The sequence below is a fragment of the Heptranchias perlo genome, chromosome 14 (genome assembly GCF_035084215.1).
Source record: "Heptranchias perlo isolate sHepPer1 chromosome 14, sHepPer1.hap1, whole genome shotgun sequence".
NCBI classification, from domain to species: domain Eukaryota; kingdom Metazoa; phylum Chordata; class Chondrichthyes; order Hexanchiformes; family Hexanchidae; genus Heptranchias; species Heptranchias perlo.
Genome location: NC_090338.1, coordinates 46,201,097 through 46,218,846, shown reverse-complemented (window position 1 = coordinate 46,218,846; position 17,750 = coordinate 46,201,097).

The following is a 17,750-nucleotide window of genomic DNA, read 5'->3' as shown; positions in this document are numbered from 1 at the left end:
CATGAAAAGAACCATCAGAGAGAATATATCACAGCTAGCAGTGAGATATAAATATTACAAATGAGACTGACTGATAACTTACAAGTCGTGAGTGGGTTAACATCAGCCTCAGGAGTGGAGATATTTACTGCCAGCCATGACCCATTTTATTTCTAATATTTATAGTATGTTTCCAAATGAAAAAATATAGTACTTCAATCTATTAGACGAGGCAAAAATATTGTTGCATTAGTAAAACAGGTAGAGAATTACAAGTAACAAACAGTTTTACAGGGTTGTCACATCTGTATATTTTATAAATCTATTTTGAGAGATAAATGCAAAGCTTAAATTGTCAAAATTGTGCAATGTAGTTATTCTCTGTGCTCTATCACTTAGATAAATAAATATTACAATATTCAAGAACGATGTACTCCAGAATTATTATTAGCACAGTGATACTTCCATTTTTCAAACCAAATAAATAGCTTCATAGAGGACAATGAGAATTCTTTGCCATAAGATGAATTAACTTTCCTTGAACATAATCAGTCAAACTACTTTGGAATTAGTTAATGTGAGATATGATAAATTAGACACATTTATGGTGACTGTTTACATTTTTTGGTTGCACCACTAATTGAGACGTTTGCAAATATCTATTATTTGATGGGTTAGGGAACGTGGGTCTGAACAGTAAGAAACACTGATATATTACACCAAAATTTTGAAATAATAGAAAAATCTGTAAGTGACCTGCTGTCCAATCACTTGTAGCATTCTGATTTGTGAGGGCTGTGTGGAATTACTTTCCATTTGTAAAAAGCATTTCCTCAAGTTTCTGTAGAACTCAAAGAATGCTTTGGAATTATAATCAAAAAAATTATTATTGAAAGGATACAGAAGAGAGCAACTAGAATGATTATGGGGATAGAGAAATTGGATTATGACAGTGACTCTTCTGATTTAATAGGGTTGATTAAAAACTATTTCATCGTGCTGGACTCCCCCACCAAAGGGGGCATAACTTTAAAATTAGAGCTAGGCCATTCAAGGGTGATGTCAGGAAGCACTTCTTCACACAAAGGGTAGTGGAAATCTGGAACACTTCTCCCCCAAAAAGCTGCTGAGACTAGGTCAATTGAAAATTTCAAAACTGAGATTGATAGATTTTTGTTAGATAAGGGTATTAAGGGATATGGAGTTGAGGTACAGATCAGCCATGATCTAATTGAACGGCAGAGCAGGCTCAAGAGGCTTAATGGCCTACTCCTGTTCCCATGTTCCAATTTCAATGGAAAGTAATATCGGGCAGAGTGTAAAATGGGCACTTGATCCAATCCTTTCAGTTTCCTGGTGAGTTAGGTTTAAATTATCCCCCTTCCCCATTATGTTTTTACAATTTTAATGATATCCATTTTACTTTCACTATAGAAATAAGTTGTGCAATTCCTAATCAATCATTCTTTGATCTAGTAGCTGCGTGTATGCAGGCATAAGGAAAGATTGGTTCCCAGCTGCCATTTCAATCAACAAAATGATCATTCACAGAATAACTGCAATGGCATTAGATGGCTTTAGAAAAGCACAACATTTTAAAAGTCCTTACATTTTACAGGGAAATCTGTATGCAAGATTTAATTTGGACAGAGTTGCCTTATAAAGCATAGGATTCTACTTTAAGAAAATAAGTATATAGCATGCAAGCAGAGAATTATTGTATTGTGAAATCTGCCTGCAATCTTGGGTCATGTCAATACCCTTGTCACCTATTATTCCCATCAATTATTAAAATGATTGCTCAAGCATTTCCTTCACTGAACAGTGCTCATAAATAATAAGTTAGTGTGTGTGATCAGCAGTTTATTAATTATTTAGCAACAATGACAAAAGGAATGGTAAATCCCCATCAAACGTAGTTTATAAGTTAGGCAATTGATGAATGTAGTGGTTCCTTTAAAAATAGTCTGAACAAATAGAAGCACACTCATGCTAGTTCCTGCATTCTTTTTGATGTCAACACATTACTGCGCAAACTGCTGAAAACACATTTAACCAGGAGGTGGTGTGAGCGAGCCTTAGCTTGTTCACCTTTTTTAGCCTTTGACACTCGTTATTTGGTTTGCTAATTAATCACAGTATTAAAGTATTTTGCAATGCATTAGCATTTTCTGAAACAAAATCTGGGTAAGCAGATCAAATGTTTTTGCAGCACTGTAGCTCCTGCTGAGTGGATGGACAAAAGGATTTTGGAGGATTTGTGATCCACAAATCAACATGACTTGATGATGCACAGGAATTTTATGCTGCATTTTGTTATGCACTGTCTCATCTTGTACAGATAAAGAAACATCAATATTTTTCTAATTATCATTTTTCAGGTCTATGGGCATTTCACTGGTTACTAAAAGTATTGATATGTGGACCTTACTTGAACATGTCTTTAAAATTCATACCACACAATATTCCCAAACTTAAACTTCCTTTTATATTGGTGGTCATTCACTGAAATTGGTTACTGACTATTTAAACAATTAATATCCAGAGATCCACTTTATCCTGGCAATAGTGAATGGTGTGGGAAGCTTGCAGTCAGGGTGGCTTATATAGTATAGGTGTACTAGTGTATATATCCATTAAGTTATTTGTTTAATCAGTTGCACTATTTACAGCTGCCCTAATGGTCATTGCTCTCACTAATGATACAATTTCAGTAGTTTGCTTCACCTCTTGTTGACTTGTTTTTACACAAACTGCTGAATGTAAGGGGTTAAATAGGCATCCTAAGATTTCCACCTTTTTTTTGTTTTTCAACAGCATCCTATGAACATAAGAATTAGTTTAATTGTTATATACTTTTGGGGAGGGAGGGGTTTGCATTGCTGTTTCTGTACAGTTTTCTTACTGCTTTTTAACACAGCCAAAGAAAGCCCAGGTTTTTCACTTTAAGATGGTTGTTCATTAATATTTTCAGCAATTCATTTAAAGTGGACAATTCCATACTTATTATTCTAATGAATTCTTTATTTGGTTATGTAAATGATAAAGTGAAAAATGCAAAAACAAAATAACTTTTTTCTTGTAGAGATGGAAAGTTTACCAGCAGTTAATCAATGAGTCTCTGTTTGAATCTTTACATTTAGCCACTGTTAGTAATAAAACCCCACTTATACTTTTCTACTAAAGTTAGTAACTACTTGGAACAACAACTGGTTAGTAGCTATTATAGTTTAGTTTTCCTAGTGATAGTAGTTTCCTTATTGGGATAGGATGGAGAGTGAGAAATACATCAGTTTCCAATTTGACAGGTGTTGGATGAATAGGTAAGGTGTCTTATTTCCACAGTTCTTGATGATGAATGAACTCATTGGCTTTTATCCCTACAACTTCTGAGAATGTAAGGGGATACCATAAAACCTTGCCCAACTGCTGGCTGAATATTCTCCATTAATATAATATACTGTAGTTGGAGTGATACTAAAATTAAAGTGCTGTCTACCTTTGACACAGGCATTGATCTTTTCCATTTTTCTAAAGAATGTGTAAAAGTAAAATCAATGCGCAATGCACTACAAAATAGAACACAATGTATCACAGTAGATACAGCACAGAAGGAGGCCATTCGGCCCATCGTGCCTATGCCGGCTCTTTCAAAGAGCTATTCAATTAGTCCCATTCCCCTGCTCTTTCCCCATAACCCTGTAAATGTTTTCCCTTCAAGTATTTATCCAATTGCCTTTTGAAAGTTACTATTGAATCTATTTCCACCATCCTTTCAGGAAATGTATTCCAGATCAACATAACTCACTGTGTTTAAAAAAAATGTTTCCTCATGTCACCTCTGGTTCTTTTGCCAATCATTTTAAATCTATGTCCTTTGATTACCGACCCTTCTGCCACCAGAAGCAGTTTTTCCTTATTTACTCTATCAAAACCATTCATGATTTTGAACACCCCTATCAAATCTCCTCTTAACCTTCTTTGCTCTGAGGAGCAGATGTATGTATATGTGTGATCTATGACTAATCTTGAATTTTACACTAAGACTGCTGCTTCCCCAACATATAGGTTATTGAGTTAAACAGGCATATTGAGGTTTTGGCCTCTACAGCACTATTGCTGAATCTGGAGCCAGCTCGTGGAGTGTGTAGCTGCTATTCCCACTAATCATTTATATGCTGAATCCTTTCCATTATGTTAGTTAGCAATCCATCCTGACTCAATCCTCTTGCTATTTGCATTTGTTCCTGCCATCCCCAGACTTGCTCTCACAAATCCATAAAACCTCACGTTCATCACTTGCACCTCAGACTTTCACCCGTATCTCAACTCAGGGATGAACTCTGTTTCCGTAGTTTTTCATACGTCTCCTGTAACCTTGTCTTGCACGGCATCATCAGTCTTTCTGCTCTGACCACTGCACTGAATGGAGCTAATTATCTGCACTAGAAAATAATCTTTTTGCCCAATTTCTACTATCAATCTTTCAGGTGCTTCCCCTCCTTTACTTGATTCATTTTCTGCTGCATCACATCTTTAGAAAGCTCCAGTATCTGATTTATAGTGCCATATCCCCAGTGAAGCACTGCAGGCTGATGGGATGTGTTTCAAATTGGCCATTCTCTGCTTGTGTACTCTGAACTCTGAGGACTCCCCACTTTCCTATGTCAGCGGGTTTACCTTAGTTGGCAGTATATTGTAGCTGTCCCTAAATACAACCTGAACAGACTTCGGCCCACTGATCAAAGCTGGCTCCTTGACATACTTTGCTTCTCCATACTGTCTTATTTGATCAATGTGCCTAGTCTCCCCTGTATATGCTCCTTTCCACTGGCTCTGACTTTTCATTTTACTAATTCATGCCTATCCCTTGCTTTATGCTCGATCCACCATCTTGCCTGTCTGTAACCAATCCTCCTCTTCTCACAATTGCTCTCACTTTCCACGTGTTATGATTGTGATTATGCCCATCAAGAGCAACCAGTTCCACCTTCTAAAGCAGCTGCAGCAATCCATTCCTGCCATACAATATGTACTTACAGCTGTGACCTTAAGCATACATTCACCTTTTAGTCTATCTTCTCAACTCATGGCATTCCCATGGTAGCAGCAATCATGGCATCAAGCCAAACTGTAAGAACCACACTTTGTACTTTACTGGCCGGCGTATTTTCTATGAGCCACAATCACCTTCCAAAAATGCTTGCACTTGATTTAATTTTCCTCTATTAAAACCATTTCATACCATTCCCCCCAACAACTTTTATGTTTCTGGATACTTTCCTCTCCAACCACAAACTCAACTGCTTTAGGCCTCTCTCCTGAGTGACGAATATCTGATTTTCTTTGGCTTGAATGTATTCTTTGCGAATTCATTATTTCGTCCATACTTTCTTGCATTCCAACTGTCCATTTCTAATGCTGCAATAACACTGTCGGGTCATCCATGAATGCTTTCAGCACTGGTAGTTCCATTTGTTCTATCATCACACCAAATCCAGCCATTCAACATCCATGACTTCTCATCCATCACACGTTTGACAGACTCTGAGATTACTTGAGCATGTTTTGGACAATCAAAGAAACTGGATATGCCTGCCAGAGGTGTTGATTAGCTTTCTCATGTTACTATTAATAGATCTGTTTTGTTAAGATGAGGTTAGAAAGGTAGTATAGAGATCTTGGATGATGGGGAGTTCATGATTTGAGATAGTCCTACATGGACAAGAGCCCTCGATGGGCCATTTGTGATTGTGTTCCACGTCTCTTCTACATCCATTTCTTCAATTATTGCAGCTACAATGTTCCTCTCTACAACATCTTTGCGCTTGTTACTGATGTCAGGTTCTTTCAATTTGTCCCAATCTCAGATTTTTGTTGTAAATCCATTTCCAGCAGCTCTCATTCTCAACCTTACTAATGCCAAAACTAACTTATGGCCAGAGCTGACATCGGCCGCAAAGGATCTATATGACAGAACACTTGATTTCCATCTTCTATTTACAATTGTGAAAAGAAACAGAAGATTACGCCAAAAAAAACAAACACAAAGGCTGTATCGGAAGATAAGAGAACTAAGTGAATCTTACAAATTGAAAGTGGCTGCAGTGAAAGACTAAAATGGTCAGATATTTGAGGATGAACAGGTGAGGAGCAAGTGGTGGAAAGAATATTGTGAAGATCTATGCAATGTACAGAGCACGGTGGATGAATCAGTAATGGAAAAAGTGCCCTGTACAAACGTGGGGGAGTTGATGCTGGATTTATTGGAAGACAAAGTAAAGATTTCTATTAGTTTGAAAAAGAGCAAGCCTCCTGGTATCGATAATATAACTGTAGAGTTGCTGCAGGCAGGTGAGGAACATACTGCGAAAGTGATGCAAAGGTTGTTTAACAAAATTCATGAAGAGGAGCAAGTACCTGAAGACTGGGGAAAGGCGATAATAATACCAATCTTCAGCAGAGACAGCTTACTGAGTATACCCGGAAATGTATTTACTAAGACACTGCAAAGGAGAATGAAAAGATATATAGAAGTGGTGCTGCATGAAGAACAAGCTGGTTTTAAACCAGGACAAAGTACAATAGATGAAATGTGATAAGAAAGATTTCTGAGAAATTTAAAGAACACAACTTCCATTGTTAAAACAACTTCATAAATTTTAAGCAGGATGCTGAGCAGGGATATGGCATATCTTGAGATGTATGGTATTCCTGAGAAATTTGTCCAATTGATAGAAAACATCCATAAAAGTCCCTGAGCACTGTTAAGAGTGGGCAGGAAACTGAAGGAATGGTTTAGATCAACAGTTGAGGTGAGACAAGGATGCACACGGTCACCTAATTTATTTAATCTAGTACTTGAAGCAGTAATGAATCTTGCAGTAAATGATGATATTGTGTGGCAAGATTTTAAATAATCTCAAATTTGCTGATAACATTGACCTTGTAGCATCATCTAAAACAGATTTGCAGAGACTAACTGATAAGTAACATGGAGGAGAGTTTTTGCCAGGGACAGATGCAGCAGGGAGTGGAGTTGGGAGTGGGTAGGGGGAATGTGAATGATGAGGGATACAAGGAAGTGGTCAGAGATGGCCTTGTCTGTGATTGAAACCATGGGAGTAAAATTAGTGGGTGCTAAAATCTCCCGGGATCATCTCAGAGAACAGAAATAACCCCCAGCTGCTTTTCTCCATTACCAACCATCTTCTTAAATCCTTCCACCCTCGTAACCAAGAACAAGTGTAAGGAGTTAATGGATGTCTTTGTCACTAGGATTCAGATGATCTGTTCAGCTGCCTCTGCTGCTGCCCCTTGCCCACCAAGCCAAATCTTCCTCCAGGCTCTAACCTGACCTAGCCCTGAATCCGCATGTCTAGTTTCTTTCACATCTCCCCCAGTCCCTTTCCAAGCTCATCTTATCCATGAAACCCACCTCGTAATCCCATGACCTTGTTCCCACTAAGCTACTGACTACCCAACTTCCCTCCCTGGCCCCCATGCTAGCAAACATTGTAAATGGTTCCCTCTCCTCAGCTACAGTTCTCTCACATTCAAAACCACCGTTATTACCTCCTCCTCAAGAATCTCACTATTGATTCATCTGTCCTTGCAAATTAATATCCCATCTTCAACCTCCTTTTCCTCTCAACTCCTTGAATGTGTTGTCACCTCCAAAATCTGTACCAACTTGCTCTGTTTGAATCATTAGCATTTCAAAAACATGAGGTAATTTCTGATGCACATTTTGTCTTCTCTATCACATGCCAAGGGTATTATATTTTTGTACCTCTCCACATTTTCTCACTGCTAAAGCTCACTTGCTCTGATATAGTGCATACCTCTCATAGGCATTGTTAGCCAAAGCTAAAAGATACTTGCTTATAGGGATTTGTAATTAGACTTGAGAGAGATTTACCTATTCATGAATTTAAGGCAGCTTGCATTAGAGAAAAAAAAATCTGCATGATTTGCCTTGATTCCTTGAAAAAAAAGCCAGGTTAAAACTTTGACAGTGCACAAGGTTATGGATACATCTTGTCTCATAACCCTCTGTTAGTATTTGAAATGTTAGGCAGCTAGATTCCCCTTTAATTTCCCTCTCTCCTTCATATAGACATTACAGACAAAGGATGTGACTCCATTTTTACGAAGATACAAGTGATTATGATTGACTGTTGGAACAATTGAAACGAATGTGCATTAATACAAACTCAAATCGAGTTCATCATGACATCTTTGCAAAAATAAAGTACTAACGATTCTGGATGCAATTTTTGGCAGATGTGGTAAGTACAATGAAATCACCAAAGTTTTAAAAAAATAATGAAATGTGATTTTATAACTAGTATAAAATTTCTGATTTATTTGATTGTTCTACTACTTAATCTGACTATATTTTCAGCAGAAGCTATACCAACATCAAAACAATGTCATCCACATATAGTAAAAAGTTTGATCTGTTTCTCATCTGGTATTTGGGGAACAAGTATCTCCAAATTTAATAGATCGCCTTTCATACTGTTTATGAAAGTTTAAAATGTCAGATCCCGAACAGAGCCTTGAATAACTCCATTTACGGTAAGAATTCATTCAGGAGCTTGGCCATCTTCCCTGACTTTAATTCTAAAATTAGTACCTCAGCGGAGTTTACAATAATTCAGAGAAGACTGCTTACTATTCTGACAGGCTTCAGTGTCTCTTAATTTTATTTGAGTGAACTCGTTGAAAACTGTCCTGAGATCTGAAACTGTACAGTACAAGTTGTTAGTGTTGGAATGCATGAATATTTATTAAAGATAACCCACAAGTTAATATGGAGTCCACGACTAAATCTGACAAGCTAATGGGTCTCATGTACCTACTGTAAAAAGTTATATATAGCACAACAGATGGTCAAGGATGGATTTAAAAATGTGTATGCATTCCCACGTTGGTTTGAAGCTATATGGGCACCAATCTCAGGTGCTAGTTTTTTTTAAATATATAAAGTGTTTCAAAATAGAGTACAGATAAGATGAATGCTATATGTCCAAGCTCTGCTGAGGATATCCTTATGAGATATTCTAATGTACAAGATATGAATTAATCACTCCATTAGCATGTTGGGAGCAATGGAAAGCTCTCCAATATTGTTTGATAACATATATTTTGTGTGTGTGTGTATATATGCGCGCGCACACACACACACACACACACACACACACACACAGTATAGGGAATTTGAGAGAAGAATGTGTTTTCAAGCTGTGATCTTGCTCGTCAATTTGACCTGCAGATTCCCAAATTCCTTGCACAAACCATTGTGCATTATTACTTAATATACACAAGGTACTATCTAGTTATGAAAATAAAAGTTGGCACATGATAGCGATGTAGACAGCATCTTTTGAGAAGGCCACCAGCAGTGAAGAACAATGAACGTTTAATGATTTTTGATTATGCCCCTGTGAAGTACTTTGGGATGTTTTTCTATGTTAAAGGTGCTACATAAATTTGTTTTTGTTGTCACGTAAGTAACAGCGCAATAGGTATCTGAAATCAGAGGCGAATATGTACAGGAAGATAACTTGATGTAAGCACGTACAATTTATATTCAATTTCTATACATTCCAAATCCTTTAAATCTATTTTTATTTCCCAAGCTTTCTGCTAATTGTGTGGCTAAAATACATTTCTTCCACTCTGCTGTAAGCTCAACCTGCGACATCGTCAGGGGAACACAGACAAATCTGCAATCCTAATATGGATGTAGATAGCTTTGAAAGTTATTGTTTCCATCTGAGCTGTATACTTTTGGATGGGACCTTTAAACTGAGGCCCTGTGTGCCCTCTCGAGTGGAAGTAAAAGATCCTTGGCACTATTCAGAGGAAGAGCAGGGGAGTTCTCCCTGTGTCCTGGCCAACATTATCCCTCAACCAAGACCTAAAACAGATGATCTGGTAATTTTTCATTGCTGTTTGTGGGACCTTACTATGTGAAAATTGGCTACTGCGTTGCCTACATTACAACAGTGACCACACTTTAAAAGTACTTAATTAGCTGTAAAACACTTGAACATCCTGAAATCGCCAAAGGTGCTTAAACAAAAAAAAATGCAAGTTCTTTCTTGTTTGATACGTGTTAAGGTGAATATTTGCAGTAAGTGGGAAGATAGATTTAGACAATTCAGGTGAAGTCACCTGAAGCTCTGAGATGTCTTACTGGCAAGTATGTCGCCCAGTGTGTTACCAAGCCGTACAGTCCAGAAGCAACCAGGTTCTATCCCTAGTCAGTACTGGGTTACGTTATTTCAGCTGCTAGCTGCAGCTATGATACAATTAGTTTTAATGGTCCTAGGCCTAAAAGGAGGAACAAAATTAACCTAATCCTGATTTACTATCCAATGTTCCCTGCTCAAAAGTGCATGCGTGTAGATATTAGCTGAGGACAGAATTGAGCTCAGCTGTGATGCACTCTTTAGCTGAATAGTTTGCTGATATTCACTTTCTATGCTCATATATGAAAGCAGCCACTTGAGTGAAATATTAGAGGGCTGTCAGCACCAGTGAATCTATATCACAAGAGGGAAAGGAGAAATTTGGATCAAAAGTGAAAACCTACCTGTTTCATTCTTGTTTATAAAGAATTCTCTCCTTTTACAAAGCGGCCTATTAAAACTCATTTCTGTATCTCTGAGCTGATTGGATGAGATTGGCATAGGTTGACGTAAAAGTAGAAAACAGTTGAAATTACTTGAGGATTTGCAGTCACTGGGCCCCAAGGTTCACCATATTAGCTAGGATTATGCTGATGGTTTCAACCTTCCTAAACTGATGGGCTATGAGCCAGTTGCTTTCCTCCCACGTTCTTCAAGTTTTTCACTGCATTCAGACAGCAAATCTCCCCTGACAATGTTCTGGAAATTGTTTGTTTCTCCCAGACACACCCATTGCAGGGTAAACATTTGCTGAACATGAACGATATGTGTGATACGTAAAGGGTACCTCCATTAATTTTATTTAAAGTGAAAGTGTATGGTTGTGAATAGTAAATGGGTTTTTATGTTGGAAATTAAAGCCTAATGGGCAGCAAACAGCATTTGTAATAGAGGAGGATCCTCAGTATTATTGTAAAGAAAAAAGACCTTCTGTGTACCCTGGTACAATTGAAGCCTGTGTTTACAAAACATGTTCTTCATTCCATTTCCTTTGAACGCATATTCGGGTATTATTACATGGGTTGTTAGAGATGTCCAAAGTTCAAGAACTCCAGTCCTAAGTAAATGGAAAATAACAATTGATTAAAGTGACTAAACTAATCAGTATGTTGTTAGTTCAAAAATTGCAATGCAAAATCAATAAGTCGTAATAAAATCAATATATATTTTGAGAAATCATGGCCAACAACAGTGAATTAATTCCTGACTATTATTGTAGTGTATCTGTATGTTTGAATGGATGTTCATACAATATAGTTAATTACTAGTCGATCTCCTGTGGCGTTGCCCCCAATGAGTCAGAAGATACAAGCTATCACTCATAGTTCATGTCCCATCTGGTGGTGGTGTGCTGTTACTCGTGTGATGCTGCCCTGTTGCCTCACAATCTTGAAAATGCTGACCTACTGTTAATGAGGAACAGTATAATGTAAATAATGAAAGGATGTCCTGTCAAACAAATAACAAATGGAATATCTATTATTATTTAGAAGTATGGAAATTTGTTTGACGAGGCTAAAGAAGAACAGAAAATAATTATATAATGGAGAGGAGAAACAAGTAATAGTTAGGGTTCTGGAGGTATGAGGTGAAGAGTCGATATGGGAGTCAGGGCTGGGAGGGAGGGGCAGGCTTGGAGGACCAATTTCAAAAAAACTTTATGTATTAAAAAAGTGAGAAGAAATGAATTGTAGATGGGAGAGGGACAGGAAAATAAAATTCTGTTTTTAAGTAAGGGGGGTGCTGTTCGATTTGTTGCATCCTCTGACTGTGAGGGCTCTGGACCTGTATTATGGGTTAGCCGTGGGGAACTGGAGATTCTCAAGCTCTATCTTGTGGTAGAAGTGAAACATGCTGGCATGTCGTGGACCCATGAAAGCTGCTGCTCACTTAATAATGAGAAATCTTATTAAGGTGCTACCTAGACGCAGAATGGGGAATAGCGATGGACGATATACTTACCAAAGGTAATATATTATAGATGGTAACATATAATATACATGGTAATATTTTTGATTGCACTGCCACAATTATATCAAACAATGAAATTATGTGCTGGATATGAAGGCCTATTCCAAGTGCTGTTGGACACCAGAGGTAACTTTGTCTCCTTTTACGACTGTCCACGTGAGAAGGCCCTGGCCTCCTCTCTGCTCTTTCCTGTAAAGAAATCTCTAAAACACAATTAAATGACTTCTCGTGATTCAGGCTCGAGTATATTGTCCAAATGCAAGTTTATTACTCAGACACCAATAGTGTAATAACTGTTACGGTTATACAATAGACTCATACAACCTGGTTTCCTGCAGGTCCAAGGTGATCAAGCTTGGCCCCCATGGATGTTGGACTTTCGATCGTCCCGTGAGCTCTAACTAAGAAGCCTGCTACCTGTTACTTTGTATCCCTCTTTTGTCATCTGTTACATGTTGAAAAACCTTCCAAAGTACCCTCCCCCTTTTAATGTGAGTCATCATATCACATGATGTCCAGAATGTATATTGGAGCGAGGTTCCTTCTCACCAAACCTCCAGACTTGACATAATAGGCATCTTGATGGTTTAACTGTTTAACCTGACATTCTGCCTTAACATTATAAAATGAACGAGACGACCTAGACAATTCCAGATAGTTAATGCAACACTACTTGGGTGCTTGCATTGTTCTGGCCAATACCTGATACTCGCACCTCACATGGGATGTAGCCAACATGTCTGCTAATTGCTGCTTCCATTTTCCCGACTAATCTTCAATTTTAGCATATCCTAATTGGACAATGGCCTAGAGATATGATGGGGACACCTGACACAGAAGCAAGTTCTAACATTCCCCCATAATGAACCTTAGTTTCAAACTCTGGTTCATTTTGTTTTCCTTTTCTCTCGAATTGTGTTCAGCTCTCAGCCTGATCACCTTGAGTCTACAAACTTACAAATTGCTCAGTACCAACTTATTTACTAATAATTTTGCAGATTTTGCTAATTGCGTATGAGCTTTGCATACTCATGGGGACCCTCCAAAAGGCCCCCATGAATAGGCAGAGCCTGCTGGACCTGCAGCTAATCCTCCAACCAGCAACACACGCCGTGTATATGTATCGAAGTAATAATGACAGTGATGGTCAACACAAATTGAACAACTAAGGAAGCGTAAGAGAGCATATGAGCCCAGACGGATCGCCCCACATTATATACCGTTTCCCACCATTTGTGGTCTTCTAAGGGTTTGATTCCTTTCTCAATATCTTTGATCCTGTTGCATACGAACCAAATGTTCTTGTGAGGTAGTTGTACGTTGAAGGATTGACTTCAAACTAAGAGATAGGGGGGAATCGGGTGGCCAAAGTGGACCACCGACCTTAGGGCTGCCTCCTGAAGGGGCAGCTCCATGATTGGATGTGGCAGGACGGCAGAGCTTTGATCTGATCCGTTGGTTGTGGAATCGCTTAGCTCTGTCTATAGCATGTTGCTTCCGCTGTTTAGCATGCATGTAATCCTGTGTTGTAGCTTCACCAGGTTGGCACTTCATTTTTAGGTAGGTCTGGTGCTGCTCCTGGCATGCGCTGCTACACTCCTCATTGAACCAGGGTTGATCCCCTGGCTTGTTGGTAATGGTAGAGTGAGGAATGTGAGGAGTGAGGGTATGGGGAGAGAGCGGGAATATGGTATTGAGATAGAGGATCAGCCATGATCATATGAATGGCGGAGCAGGCTCGAAGGGCCAAATGGCCTACTCCTGCTCCTATTTTCTATGTTTCTATGTATTTCTGCAACGTTTTGCAGATGAACTGGTAATAACATTTTACCACCGACTTTGACTGGTTCAACTCGGGAAAGACAGAACATAGGGCTATTAATGGGGCAAAGGGTTTCCCCATGATTTGGTGTGAGGCACTGATTGTAACGCAGTACCTTCGCCTGCCCATGTAGGCAGTTGTCGCCTGGCCAGGACTCCATCAGTGTACGGCGACTGTGCAGTTTGGAGAATGTTCGTCCAATGTGAACCCTCACGTGGGTGTAGTGTGCTGGTACACATCGCACCTACACACCCACTCGTTTCTAACTTGTCGGCAACACTCCAAGCTTGGGGCTAACCAAGTGCTCTTTTTGATAATCAACTACTGAGGATCGTCCCGAAACTCCTTAAAGGTAGTATCGTCATTGGAATGTTCAATGACTCCTATGGATTCCACCTTGTACAACTGCACAGGAGGGGCTGTAGAGTTCACGATGATTGGGACTACCAATATCACTGGGACCTGGCCGTCACTGCACTGAGAGTGGGCCCAAGGAGCAAGACAGGCAAGGCTGTGCCGCCTGATGCGTTTGTATTATTCTTCTGTCTTATTGGTTCCTAGCCAGGCGGCCAAGTGGTGATTCTTGACAAAGGCAGGAATACGATTAGATTTGAGGTCAGACAATCCTTTTTGTAGTAAGGTAAGCACAAAGTTTACATACATACTACAGGTAATTGCTTCGGAGATGTTCTGCTGTATGTACTCTTGATTGTTTTCCCCAATAATCTCATTGACCTTATCCGAGATGGAATGCATGGCCACGACTATCTCTTGGGTGGATAACGGCGTTTTACCTTGTTCGTGGATTAGGTCCCCACTTTGGTCATTTAATTTGGTTAAAAGACCCTTTGGTTGCCTCCGCATGACTTTGTCGTGTTCCCACATAGACTCGACATCTATACGATTCAGGCCGGCCACGCTGTGCGGTGGCTCCTATCCCCACCCATTCGGCTAAACCACATTTGCGTCGGGCCTTCAGCCCTTCACCTATATCGGAGTCAGGGCTCCTCCAATCTGTCCTTTGGTTCCTCACCTGCGCGTCCCTGACCACTTCATTCAACATGAGGCAAAACAAATTAAGGTAGCTACTGTGGCACAATCCATCAGGCGTATGCAGAGAGGTTAAATTAAAAACAACTGGAACAATTTCAAAGCGCATATCATTATATAACAAATCGCCTGATTCCATCACTTCTAACCCATTTGTTTGTGGATTAGGGAGTAACCTGGGACAAGAGGGACCCGGAATTCCGGCAGCGTTTTACCTGGTTTCCCAATGGCCTCTAACCTTATATGAGAGTTGACATAGGCATTGTCGTCACTTGGTTCACAACGGAGGTTACCACTGTGCCTATTCCAGAACTGGGGCCAGTTTAACTTTGGATTAGTACCAGGCCATTCTTTCCATCAGGTTTTTGGGATCCCCAGGAGGGGCAAACATGCCAAATTGGTCTTGAAACCACCGGATCGCCACCGCTGTTCCATTACTATTACAAATGCATTTTACCCGAGCCCCATTCCTTTCCTCCACATGCGCACCAATAGTTCAATTCCCATACAACAGTTCTTCCATGTAACCAGGACTTGCCGCCACCCAGGGGCAGTTCCACCGTCGACTCAGTTGTTCCTCGATTTCTCTCACCCTTTCTTCCTCTCTGGTCAGATTCTATTTACACCGTTCATCTTGAAGACCACTCCGGTACGAACCCTTAATCATTGCTGAGTGACACATTTGAAGCATGCCCAACTCGATTATCATACGCATCCACCCAACGATTCTCGCCATACCTGGGAAGTGATCAAACACAGTATCTGCTTACTTGTCAGTCTGTTTACTGTTCCTTCTGGCCTCACCTCCGGTCCTATTTTGGCCAGTGTGAGGATAACTGGGGAGAGGTTCCCGGGGCCATGTAGTCAGCGGACAGTACCCACGCGGGATGGGTAGCTGGACGGGACCACAGCTCCCTGTCGGTAATGGCCATTGGCTCATCATGTGGCCATCATTCATCGCCATTATCCAGCATGATAATTTTTTAACTATCTACTTGTCCCTTAGGCACCGAACCTTTATATGGGTTCAGCTGGTTAACATGGACCCACCGGTCTGCACTTTTCTGCTTGGACCCTTGACAGTGTATTTTATATACTTGTGGACTTAATTTGTCAATGATCGGATAAGGACCCTCGAACTTTGGGTCCCATTTCGCCTCTTGCCGATTGACCCGGGCCATCACCTGGTCTCCCACCTTATAACCTTCATAATTGGCTGACGAACTCCCAGGGGACCTTATTCTGGCCACACCCAAGTTATAGGCTCCAGATCGCTGCACCTGCTCCAAATGGTTTTGGAGCAACTGTATTCTTTGATCCATGCGGACTCCTTCCACCTAGGGGCCGGACAGACAACCAGCCACCCACATTTCTGGCAGCCGCATTCTCCTCCCTGTTATAATTTCATAGGGGCTAAACCCCGTACTCTTGGAGGGGGTTCCCCTTATAGCCATTGGAAGGAGGGGTAGCAGGCTGTCCCACTCCTTCCCTAAATAAGTGAGGTCTTTCACTAACCGATTTTTAAGGGTACAGTTCATTCGTTCCACTATTCCTGTTGCTTGGGGATTATATGGGATGTGAGAGCGTGACTTAATCCCTAACAATTTAAGAGATTCTTTCATCACCTGACCTGTGATCTTCCTATCGGGCCCTTCCCACGAGGCTAGCTATATCCCCCATTTGGACATTGCTTGGAAAAATGGCCCCTTTGCCCACAGTTCCAACACCCTGGAGCTGACCAAGTTTGGGTTTTAGGGATGTGCTGGACAGGGGGCTCATACTGTGGGCGCCCTCCTTCCTCCATGGGGGCACTGTGGGACGTACACTCGGGGGCTGGACCACATGGATCTTTGCCTTTTGGAATTTAACTTGTTCCCACTTCCAGTTCATCCACCCCCTTTTACCCACTCCTCATTGTGGTTTTCATTGGAGGGATCGTAAATATCATTAATTGCATAATACTTTTCATGCACAGCCCCAATCAGGTATTGAATCCACTGCCTTACTTCGAACCAATTGTCACTATCATGATCGTGTCCAGGAAAGGCTGCCTGATAGTGATTCCATAATCGGTCTGCAAACACACTCGGGGGCTCACTGGCTTCCTGCTTGCATTCCAACAGGCCTTCTTTCACCCCTCTCCAGATCCTAGTGCCTTTCTTAAACGAGGAGGGGAGAGTCTCATAGACGTCTGGATGACACACATGGAGTCGCAATTTCACCCTTTCCCCTTCATCGCGATTTTGTGGGTCAGTTACTTGTTCTATTGCGGTTATACTGGGACTCGGGTCCTCTCTAGGCTTAATCTGTGGGATATTCCGCATTATCTCTATTGATAGTAGAGCATCAAATGGTACTGTGGTGGTTCCCACATCCTCCCCTCTTGCGTCTTTCTTTGTTACCTGAAGAACACCCCTTAAGGCAGCACTCAGTTCATTGGTTTTCCTTTAGTATTGTTCTACCAGCCCTTTCCTTTCTCCCAGCTCTGGCACACACTGCATCAATTTTCTGATCTTATCACTAATCTCAATCCGTAAATAAGAAGGTGATCCAGACAGAGACTCGCAATGCTGGCTTTTGTCCTCTAACTGCTTCTCAACCTCACTCAACCTACTCTGATTCCTGTCTGCCACTCTCTTTTGTCCTTCTAATTCTGCTGTTAATTTGGTTATTTTCTACGTTTGCCACAGAATAATCAAAACTTTCCAATCATGCTGTTTAATTTT